Below are 11,829 nucleotides of genomic sequence, written 5' to 3' on the forward strand. Positions count from 1 at the left end.
CAGAAGAAAGAACCATACTGGATTCAGAGGATTTTATAAGGAGTAAATGACTTAATGACTTAATATGGATAAACTAAAACTGTGCTTGAAATATTTGAGCTCAAAAAAAATTAAAACTATCATTAATTATTATCATTTCTATCTTTGAACAATGTTCCCAATAAGGTCAAATTTCTAATATTAACAGTAATTCTAGTAATATTGTTCATATGTTTAATAAAAAGTAGATATGTGGTAATGCTAAGTAAAATAATAAAATTCTATAAAATATAAAGCAATTTTATTATTTCATAGAGTTGTTAAATTCAGCAATCTGTGGCATTACTAAGCGCAGTAGGTTTCTGGTGTTTCACTTTCAGAGATTCTTTGGAAAATTATATTCAATTGGAATTCCATCCATTTAATTAACTCATATGCTTCCTGAACACTTTTTCTCTTTAGTTATTATTACTATGTCTTGAAATCTTATCCTCAGCTAACACATACCAAAGATGATGAGGAGAAGGAGGAATACGATGATGATAATGATGATAACAGTGATAGAAGTGTTACTGTGTGCTAGGCACAAAGAAATTTTTATTTCAAGAAGTATAATACAAACATACCTAGTCTCACAACTATTACCTGTTTTGCTGGAAAAAGTAGGTTTCGGTTATCTATGCCCTATTATACTTACATATTAAATGATAGTATTTGGATATCTATGCCCTATTATACTTATATATTAAATGATAGTATTTAATTAGTTCCCCAAATTTATTTTTCTGCTGAAGTTTAGTTGGGGAACCAAAACCCATTTAACCAAGTCTAGAGAAAAATGGCAAATCAATAATTTTTGTTCTTTCTGTTCTTCCTTTTCTATCTTCAAGCTAGAGACATCCTATTTCAGTTTCTTGCTTCAGGGCTCTTTCCTAACTATTTAATTGTACCCAAATTAGCTCAGAATATAGTAAAGAAAAGAAATTTAATTTCTTTAAGGTTAACTTTTTACTAAAAATGTCTTCGATTATTAAAAATATCAAGGTCATCTATGATCCAGAAGTTTCTGGAAATGTCTTAAAAACTGATGCTTTGGTCTCACAGGGCAACCTCCTGTGTGTATAAAGTGTAAAGTAGTTTTATTATTTTTATAGAGTTAAGATCTTGTGTGTAGTGTGTGTGTGTGTGTGTGTGTGTGTGTGAGTGTGTGTTTATGTGTGTAGAGTGGTATAAGGAGGTGTTAATGAAGAGAACATCCTAAAGGAAGGGAGAATCTAAGACAAAAGTGTAGTTCAAAGCTTACTGAAAGACTAAAAAAGAAAATGTCTGAACAATGGAAAATATCTTTCATTCATATTACTTTACTAATTTACCTCTATGAACCTCAGCCTGCAGAGGGGAGCCTTCCATGAAGTATAAGTCAAATTGAGAACTGTTTCACTATGTGAATGTGATTATATATTCATGTAACATTTGGTTGCAAATAATACCCAGCTTAATCACAAAGGGCATAACAATGGAATGATGCATAGCCAGGAAACACAGATAGACCCCTTGAAAGAGGAACTAGAACCATGAATTTGCATATGAAGAACTGAGTTTATTATCACATTCCCAGGGATGCCTTGTTTCTTATTTCTTGCATTTCTGTCTGTTTCATTTTTTTTCTCACTCTTGTAGACCTTTTGTTTTAAATGTCTCTGTGTATGTTATTAAAAAGCCAACCTCAGCTTTCCATATTTCATATTTAACCTTAACTGAGAAGTTTTCCCTGATCAGTCTGTATGAATAAATTCTGTCCCACAATTCTCACTCCCCTTACCTTGCTTCATCTTCATAATCATACATCTACCTCACATATTATATATTTATATTATTTTTTAATGTTTCTCACCATCACCAGATTAGAAGCTCCAAAGGAGCTCCAGAGTCTAGTATAATGTCTATCAAGATGTGGACATCCAGTACATGTATGTTCAATGAATGCTAGGTAAAATTTCAGAGTCTAATTACATACAAAAATAACTGACTTGTAAACTAAATAGATACATAACAGGTGAGTTTGTATATGTGTGAGAAAGAGACAGAGCATATAAGGGGCTCCAGAATACAGGATGCCTAGAAGTAGGTATTGCTAACAGGGGAACAATAGCCTGGATGCCTTCCTTTTTTCCTTTCAGACTCAAAAGGATAATTATCACAGACCATAATCAGCCTCTTCTCTGTAAAGATTTTACTCTCACTTCACTTCTTGAAAGAATATCTAAGGAAAGTAAAGGAATGCTCAGGCGAGCCAAACGTTGCCCCAGTGATTTCTCTCTCTGTATAATTTACTGATTACTTATCATATAGCAAACACAAAGCCAAGTGTTTTATATATATTATCTTAAGTGTGGACATCATCTTTATGATATGGATGCCATTATTATTACCAACCCCATTTCATAGATGAAGAAACAAACTCAGAATGATTTGGTACATTAGTGACTATGACCCCGTTTAAAATTGATAGAGAGGATTTTCATGTGGGAGTCTGATTCTAAAGCTTATGCTCTCACCTAGGACTCTATGCAACTTTATTATTCCCAGGAATTTTAGGCTGTTGGTTAAGTCCTAATTGATCTCTCCTAGATTTTTACCAATTTCATGGACCTTAATTTTATAGCCCATCCTCAATCCCACATGTAACTACCACATAACTATCATACTTCTTCCAAGTTTCACTTTTATATAAGAACTTGATTTTAACTCATGCTATAGTGCTAGATGCTGATCCCATATCTCTTTCAAAATAAACACTAAAACCTAGTTTATTGATATTTCTGTCTACTTCCTAAAGGACATTGTCCTATTCTAAATTGAACAGAGTATAATTCCTAAATTTTCCCATAAAATAATTCATGTTATTTTTCCTCATGTTTGCTTTGTTACTTTACAAGTTTTGTCGCTTTATCCTGAATTCATGAAATGTAATTCTTATAAACTACCGACTATGATTTTTTAATTGATCCGATTGAATCCTTTGTAATTTTAAGAGTGGTACAATGATAATATAATCTTTTCTCCCTTGTTATTTTTAGTTTCTTATTTGGTAAACTTGTTGAATCCTAAAATGGTCTCTTTACCCATTTGCTCCTTTTTTGAGACACTTCAGATATTAAACTATCAGGATTTAAAGTTAGAGCTGTGTTTAACTACCAATTGGTAGCTTAATAGGTCATTTAATTTCTGAAAATGAGAGTAATACTACATTCTCATGGTTGTTGTAGGTAGTAAAGAAGATAACTAATTTAGCCTTGCCTTCTGCTTGTCAAAGCCCTCCAGAATGACATCTTGAAATTCCCTGTGACAACAGCCGTTACTTCAGATCAGCAGCACATTTTATCAGATGCCATTTTCTTATCACAATGCTTGCTTTTTTTTTTTTCCTGCCTTGGGGGGCCTATTTTATGTGGATATAGAAAAAATATTTTTGTAAAATAGTTCTAACATAGTCCATTGAAAGTTGGATATATTTATATATACACATATATATTCAACAGTTTTCAGTTTCAGTATTCATTATCTTAAGTTTCTAAAAGTATGAGTCAAAAGGAAAATATGACTTACAAGGATAGGATACAGCTAGGTACTGCAGAGACTGAGAAACTGGGCTGGGGGAGCCAGACTAATTTAAATTCATGATTCTTTTACTAGTTGTGTCATCTTGAGCAAGTTACTGAATCTCCGTATGACTTAATTTCCTCATACATAAACACGGAATAAAAAAAGTAACTACCTCAGAATTTATTTAGAATGTTAAATGAATATATCCATGTAAGGGCTTAAATAGTGAAGATGATAATGATTGATGATGATGATGATGATGATGATGATGATGATGACGATTACTACTACTGCTCTAGTATATTTCCTTCACAGCCCTTTGGTTACTCTAGATTTGGGTACTGATGATGTCCTGAAATCACCTTCGTGATGACATTGTTGTTTTTGCAGTTTGAGTGCATTCAATAGATATGTAGATATAGTGATATCACCATAGTACAGACGTAGAGATGTCAATATAATGTAGTGATAAAGAAAACCCAGAATTCAGACTCTTGATTTCCATCACTGCCTATTAACTGAACGATCATGGGTAAGTTGCCTTTCTGAGCCTTGTCTTCTTCATGGGTAAAATGGGCATATTGAGAATATCTATCTCACAGGGATATTGGTCAAATGAGATAATAAATATAAAGTATTCAGCACAGTACCTAACAAATAGTAAATGTTAGTCATTGATGCTGCTCCTGTTGTTGATGATGGTGTAATGATAATTTTTTTTAAAAAACTGTGTTGTGAAATAGTAGTCATAATTAGATGCCCATGTAAAACATTTATATGATACCCTTCTGACAGAAAAAAATTTCATATTGCCAGGAATGTTATTTCTTAGTACACGGGAGGTTTCTGGAGCAAAGAAAATTGCAATTGGCAAACTTTTCCTGTGAAAGACCATATGGTAAATATTTTCAAGTTTGTGGGCTATTCAATCTCTTACAACTTCTCGATTCTGCTATTGTAGGACACAAACAACCATAGACTATAAAATGAATGTTTGTGTCTGTGTTCCAATAAAATTTTATTTACAAAACTGGCAGCAGGACGATTGGGCCTATTCACTAACGTTTGCTGACCCCTGATGTTAGAGAAATATAATAATAGGATTACTGTAAATTTAAATTTAGAAATTAGTCATCTAAATCAGTTGTGTGATTTTTTTTCTACAACAATTTTCATATACAATGGTAGAAAAGTCAAGAAGGCAAATGGAAGGTATCATACATAGTTGGTTGTTCATCAGATATACAGACTAAGAAGAGGCTGAGACAATGAGTGAATGGATTTAAAGAGAGGTGATCATAATGATAAGTCATAGAAGCACAAGTAGAAAAGAAAAAAAAGCCAGATGGGGCTAGTAGCTGGTGACAAGGGTGGGGATGGTCATGGAAAGAAGCCCTTGATGAGGGTCAAAGACTTTTAGCATTGAGGTGCTTGGACACATAATTGGGAAAGATATATCTAGTTTCATTTTCCACAGTTTCAGTCACCTACAATATGAAAATATTAAGTGGAAATTTCCAGAAATAAACAATTCATAAGTTTTAAATTGCGTGACATTCTGAGTAAATGATAAAATCTCTCACCTTCCTGCTTCATCCTGCCTGCCTTCCTGCTTTATCTCTTGTTCCAGTATACCTACACCACGTATACTATCTACTTGTTAGTTACATAGTTCCCTTTCGGTTATCAGATCACAGGGCTTGTGTTCAAGTAACCCTTGTTTTACTTAATAACGGCCTCAAAGCCATTCACTATAACTTTTATTACAGTGTATTGTTATAATTTTTCTATTTTATTATTATTGTTATTAATTCCTTACTATGCCTAATTTATAAATTAACCTTTATCATGGGTATGTTTATATAGGATTCCATACTATCTGTGGTTTCAGGCATCCACTGGAGGTCTTGGAACATATAAGGTGGGGATTACTGTAATGTGCAAGTTAGAGACTGAGATACTTGAAATGAAGATCTGAGAGAAAGTGATGGCTAATTCAGATTATAACTATGGTAATAATTGGCTGAGGTGGAGAGTGGAAAATATAACTAAAGATAAAGAGTTAAAAGAAATGAGCCATCTGGATGTTGCATCTTTCATGCATCTGAATGTTTAAATTTTTGAGACTGGAGTTGGGGTAGAGAGGAAGTTAATAAGCCAGAAACTTAGATTGTCAAATCAGAAAGAGCTGTGGGATGGTGTTGGCAAAGAACAGCAGTCAGTCTGAGAGAAAGGATGATCGTGTTGTTAGATGACATGACCTTCCAAATAAGCAATGACTTTAGGAAGGAGAGGTTTTTGTGATTTATGAGTACCCGTGGGGAGAAAGGAGGGCTGCTACTTTGAGGGTCTGTGGCAACTTGCTCAATAGCAACAACTAGTAGAAGTGAAGAAGGGAATTTTCACGGGTATGCCTTGCCTCAAAACTCTTAAGAACTATAGATGTTCTTCATCTCCACACTACACGTCCTCATCGTTAAATGACTCTTTTCTTGCAAAGGTACACCATACAATAGGTCCCAAGGGAGCTTCATAAAAATGTAAAAGAAAGATTTTAATAGCAAGCAACATAGAATTAAATTATCATAGAAATAATTCATTCACTAAAGAAAATGTAACATGAATAAACTTCTAATTTCAGAAGCCAGTCTTATTATAGTGAAATGATCTTAATTAGAGAATATGACTTTTTTTAATTGAGTGCATCATATCACCAGGGCTTCAATAAGTTTTCTACCACAAGCTCTTTCCTCTTCATTAAAACCATAATTATTATTTTTTGATACAAAAATTATAGACATATAGGTAGGTAAACAATGTTAAAACTGTGCTAAACATAGTTACAAGTTCTGCTGGTGTGTTGGTAAAACCTGGAATACAAATCAATTGCTTAATAGAATAACTAAAAAAAAATCAACCGACATATGGTAATTTAGAATATAACTCACAAATTGTTAAGCTCTGGTAAGTCTTAAGAGAAAGTTATAAATAGATACTTCCATCCTGATAACACCACCCTGTCAAAAAATTACTAATATCAAATATCACTTGAAGTCTATCATTATACTATGTTTGAACATAAAAATCTCTATGCATATATCATAATATTTAAAACTTTGCAAACATTGCATTTAATAATTTGTCTGATTATCCTGTTCAACAATAAATACATTAATCTATAATAAATAATATAGTAAATATAATGTAAAAATAAAATAAATGCAACTGCAGCAAACTTTAAATTGTCAGTTAAAATTATATTTAGAGGTATGTACGAATATATAAATATATAAGTATATACACTTAAATGTACATATAAAACGAATATTGAGAATTATGTCACATTATACATTCAGTTATGTGCTTTTGCATCCCTAGATAACCATACATGTCATTCTTTCTATCTAGGATTTTATTAACTACTTTGGAATATGGAAAATACCTCAAGTTTTATCTCAAATGTCATGTCTTCTCTGAAATATTTCTCATTTCATCAAATAGACGCAGTTATTCTGTGTCTGTGATTTCATAATGTCCCTTATTTTTTCCAGTTTTATATACATATATTGTTGTTGCGTAATGGCCTCTGGGTAGGAGGCATTTCTTAAACAACCAATCTATTCTGATTTAGCTAATAGAATAAATTACTCATTATCACCAGAAAGAGGAAGGAAAGAAAGAAGGATGGTACGCCGGTCGATAGGAAGGAAGGAAAGAAGGGAGGGAGAGAGGGAGGAAAGAGGATAGAAATAGTATTTGTGATCTCAGAGTAAAACATGTACTCTCTATTTTTCCCTGCTCTGAAAGTAACCAAAAGATTTCAGCCTTGGGATGTCTTGCTAACATGATATATTCAATGCCAGCTACCATAACTCTAGTCTGCGACTAGGTCTCTGATAGTTTATAGTTCTCACTTCCAGCTCTTGTCCATTATTTGTTTCCCTAAAGTATTTTCTCCTCCCTCGTTCCCTCCTCCTTCTCTTTTCTCCTCTTCCTTCTAATCTAGCATTAAAAGATAATATTTATTTGATAAATCTTCTCTTAAGTTCCAGAGGGAAGAGTCCAGTTTCTCTTAACTAGCCTAATTTCTCTATTATATTTAGAGAAATTAGTTTAATAAACCCAAAATATCATGTATGTGAGTTTCCCTGACCATTGTAGTTTTCTTGATTAATCAAGATTTTCTTTATTAATGAAAAAAAAAATGCTACCATATACTTGCTTAAAAACCCTAAATAGTAGTGAGATTTTTGCTTATATTTAGAAATATCAAAACGAGGAGGAAGAGAAAGAAGAAAAACAGGAGCTTAATATTTAATATAAATATTAAATAGAAAGTTGTATCTATCCTATTTTTCTTTCAACACCCAAGTTTAGAAAATAAAAGAAATGTAATAACACATGCGATTTTTTATAGTTAGTGTATCTATCTTAAATTAATGTGTTTGCTGCTATAATAATGAGAATGTAAAATGCTTCATATACTTTTATATATAAAGTTTGTTTAACAAATAATTATCAGATAAATACATGAATTACAATTATTTTAAAACCTAAGCTCAGTAAAGAGTGTTATAAAAAATACCCATGTGTGCAAGCACACATACACAATCCAAAGCAATATATTCAAAATAGCTTATTTGAAGTCCCTAGGCTTCCAGTTCATGTTCCTCTGTGTGTGTATCTTTTGATGGCCAAAACGTCCTACTGAAAAATGAAAAGAAAGGTAGAGAATGGAAAATAATAAGCCAATGTTTGATTCCAAAGACATTTTTCATGGCTTATCATTAAATAAAGGATAATTTTTCCTCTTTTGTTAATGGTCTTTGTGTCTTTAGCCCATTTTTAATTGAGTCATTTAAATTTTTATTACACATTTGTGGAAGATCTCTATATATTCTGCGTATGTCTTCTGTCATATATGTATATCAATTATTTTCTATATCTGTGAAACTTGCTTTTCCATTTTCTTATCAAATGTTTTTCACTGAGCAAATGTTCTTTATGTGATGTCCGAGTTATCATTTTTTTTCCTTTTATAATTAAGCTTTTAAAAATGTTGTATGGGAAATCTTCAACTATCTTATGATTGTGAAAAAATTCCAGCTTTATAGTTTGAGTATTTATATCTATGATTCGGTTTTCATGTATGATATAAAATAAGGGTCAAGATTATTTTTTCCACTACTATTTGTTGAACACTTTTTTCCTCCATTGAATTGTATTGACATTCTTCTGGCAAATCAACTGACTGCATCTATGAGTCTGTTTGTAGACTATTCTGTTTCATTGATCTATTTGCCTATCAGTACACCAATGCTGCAATATTTTATCTGTACATCTATTATAAACCCCACAACATTGTTGTTATTACTTTTTTAAAAGTAATATGAAAAATTATATGTAATCGTAAAAAGGTTTATCATTTGCCATAGTGATGATTATGTCATTCATATCAGGCCGTTTAGGGTCTTCGTCAAGGAATTTAAAAATTGGAACTAAGTTTTGAATTCCCTGTGCCAAAACTGGAACTATATAGAGGCCATAGTTCAAGCCTCATAAAGAAATCTCTGGTGAGGAATTAAATTAGCATAGAGAAATAGGAACAAATGAGAAACAAATTTATATAGTCTATTACATTTTCTCCTGATTTTAGCAATCATTAAAGCTCATTTATCTCCTCTGAACTTTATTTTTCTTTGTATTGTCTATACTAGTCCAGATTGGATTTCTGTATTCTGCAATCAAAAGAGAGCCCTGGACCTTAATCTTATATAACTAATTTGGCCTTTTACAACTATTTACACTACAAGCATTCATTATTTCCATTGACCAAATGGGAAAGCCAAGAAAGAAGAAATGTCAATGACTACTTCACTGTCAGAGTAAGACACTATGGAATTTTACTATGAGGTAAATGCTTGTGGCAAAAAATAAAATAGAGAGCAAAAAAGCAGAAGTTCAGAAAAGGGTACTTTTAGATCTGTCTTGTTTCTGGTCAGCAAATACCTTACTTTGTGTTGTTTCTAACTCACCTACTAGCACAAACCACAATTATTTTAAGAGTGTAGCTCTTCCATTGCTATGCCTAATTGAAGGTCATGATTAATTGAAATTGTGACAGCTTATAATTACTCTGATTTAATTCCAAATTGTAGAGTATTGCAACTATTTCTGGAATTACCTAAGGATAGTAGTTAATTTTACTGCCTTGACCAGTACTTTAATCATTATTGCTTTTTTTATTAGTTTCAAATATAAATCATTATTGCTTTAATCTAGCATTGTATCCACCTGAATCAGCCATTATATACTCAAGAACTGAATATTTTCTGCAAAATACTGTGGCTGTATTTTTATACAACCACTTCAATAGAAAATTAGAGGCATACCATGTATTAGTAGCCTCTACAGTTGAACAACTCCAAAATAATGATCTGGTATAAATAATCGTAGGGATTACATAGAGTAACTGACATTTTATATGCTCATAATTGACTGGCGTTGCACTTCAGCATCCTTTCATTTTCCCGAATAATTAACTGGTAAGGTGTAACAAGCAAATATGCCTTCAGTGTCCAAGTTGCCAAAGTAAAACCTTGAACTTAAAACCTCAAGGACACCCAATTGATGTAACTCTAAATATTCGGCAGAGTGAAAACCTGAATGGCCATTGAATCAATCATGACAGGTTATGCTTTGGTAACAAAAACCCAAAACTTTCAATGACTTAAAATAGCAAGAATTTACTTTTCACCCATGTTATAAGAGAGAGAGCATATTATACATCAGAATAAAAAAAAATTACCTTAGCGCATAATATCAAGAGTTGTAAAGGGTGCGAGGAAAGAGAAACTTCATACACTACTCTCAGGAGTATAAATAGTTACAGCCATCTTGGAAAGCAATCTTGCACTTTTTATTGCAGTTAAGTTTGTATTTGCTCTGTGATTCAGTAATTCTACTTTTAGGTATATACCCTAGAGGAAGTCTCCTAAGACTTGTGAGGATGCACACATAGTTCTGAGTAATAAAAAGGGAATGATATTTATAGTATAATATTATTTATGTAAATTAAATCATGTATTCCACACATATACCATGTTTTAACAAGACTACATATATATTTAAGTACCTATATGAAACACATAGTGTAGTTCTTATAAAACGATGGGGAATAGGAGTGGTGAGAAAGTTTAAATATAAAATGTCCTGTGCTAAACTAATTGAAAAAAAACTGCTATAAAATAAGGAATATAATTTACTAAATTCTTTGACCTGCTATCAAATCAAAAAGGTTAGGGGATCAAAATAATCTTTAAGGGCATTTGTTTTTGCCCTAATCATCTTTGGTCTATTATGACCATGTCTACAGGAGAAAATTATTTCTGGATATGGCCATCACCAGCCAGTATAGTTTTTGCACTCAGAACTCCATTTATCTATTTAATAATTAGCGATTTAGTTCTTCCTAGCAGTCACTAGGATATAACAATGAATAAAATTATTGTTTTCTTTTTATATGCAGAGATAATATAACACAAGGAAAAATTAGAAAGTATAATAATAATAGGTTAGAAAACTAAAATGTGATATAATAAATGATGAAATATCAGATAAGGGAGAGTGACAGACAAATACAGAGATCAGAATTTTAGAAAATTATGTCAATTGTTGCAGTGGAGATATTTCTTTATCCAAGTACATGATACCCACCTTCATTGCTTCATTACTTCTTCATAGTCACTTATTCATCCATCCATCCAACCATCCATTCATTTATCCATCCAATAATATTAACTGATAGCTGACCACACCCTGGACAAACAGTGTCCTGGGTCATGACGTGTGAGTAATACCCAAGATAGCTACAGTTTCTTCCTTAATGAAGCTTTTAGTCTAGCCTTGTTGGAATTTGGAGATGGCCAGTGCCTTGGGATAGGAAACAAGCCAGCTGGACTCTCTGTTTTTCTCTAAATATACACCTGATTAGACATATGGTAGAAGGCTGAGTATAACTAAATATTTAGCCTTCTGGTGAATGGAAATATTTGCTATGGGAGACAAATTTTATCAGAAATCTGTGAAAAGATCAGATGAGGCAAGAATAAATGAAAATAACTTCGAATCAACATTTCCATCTGTCAATTCCTTTAAAACTAACTCTCATTCAGAGAGATTTGCTTGTTAAAGTTTATTTGTAGATTCTAACAACAGATAAATTTAATTGAGCTGTGTCTTTGA

This window comes from Pteropus alecto, unplaced genomic scaffold (genome assembly GCF_000325575.1).
Source record: "Pteropus alecto unplaced genomic scaffold, ASM32557v1 scaffold114, whole genome shotgun sequence".
Taxonomy (NCBI): Eukaryota; Metazoa; Chordata; class Mammalia; order Chiroptera; family Pteropodidae; genus Pteropus; species Pteropus alecto.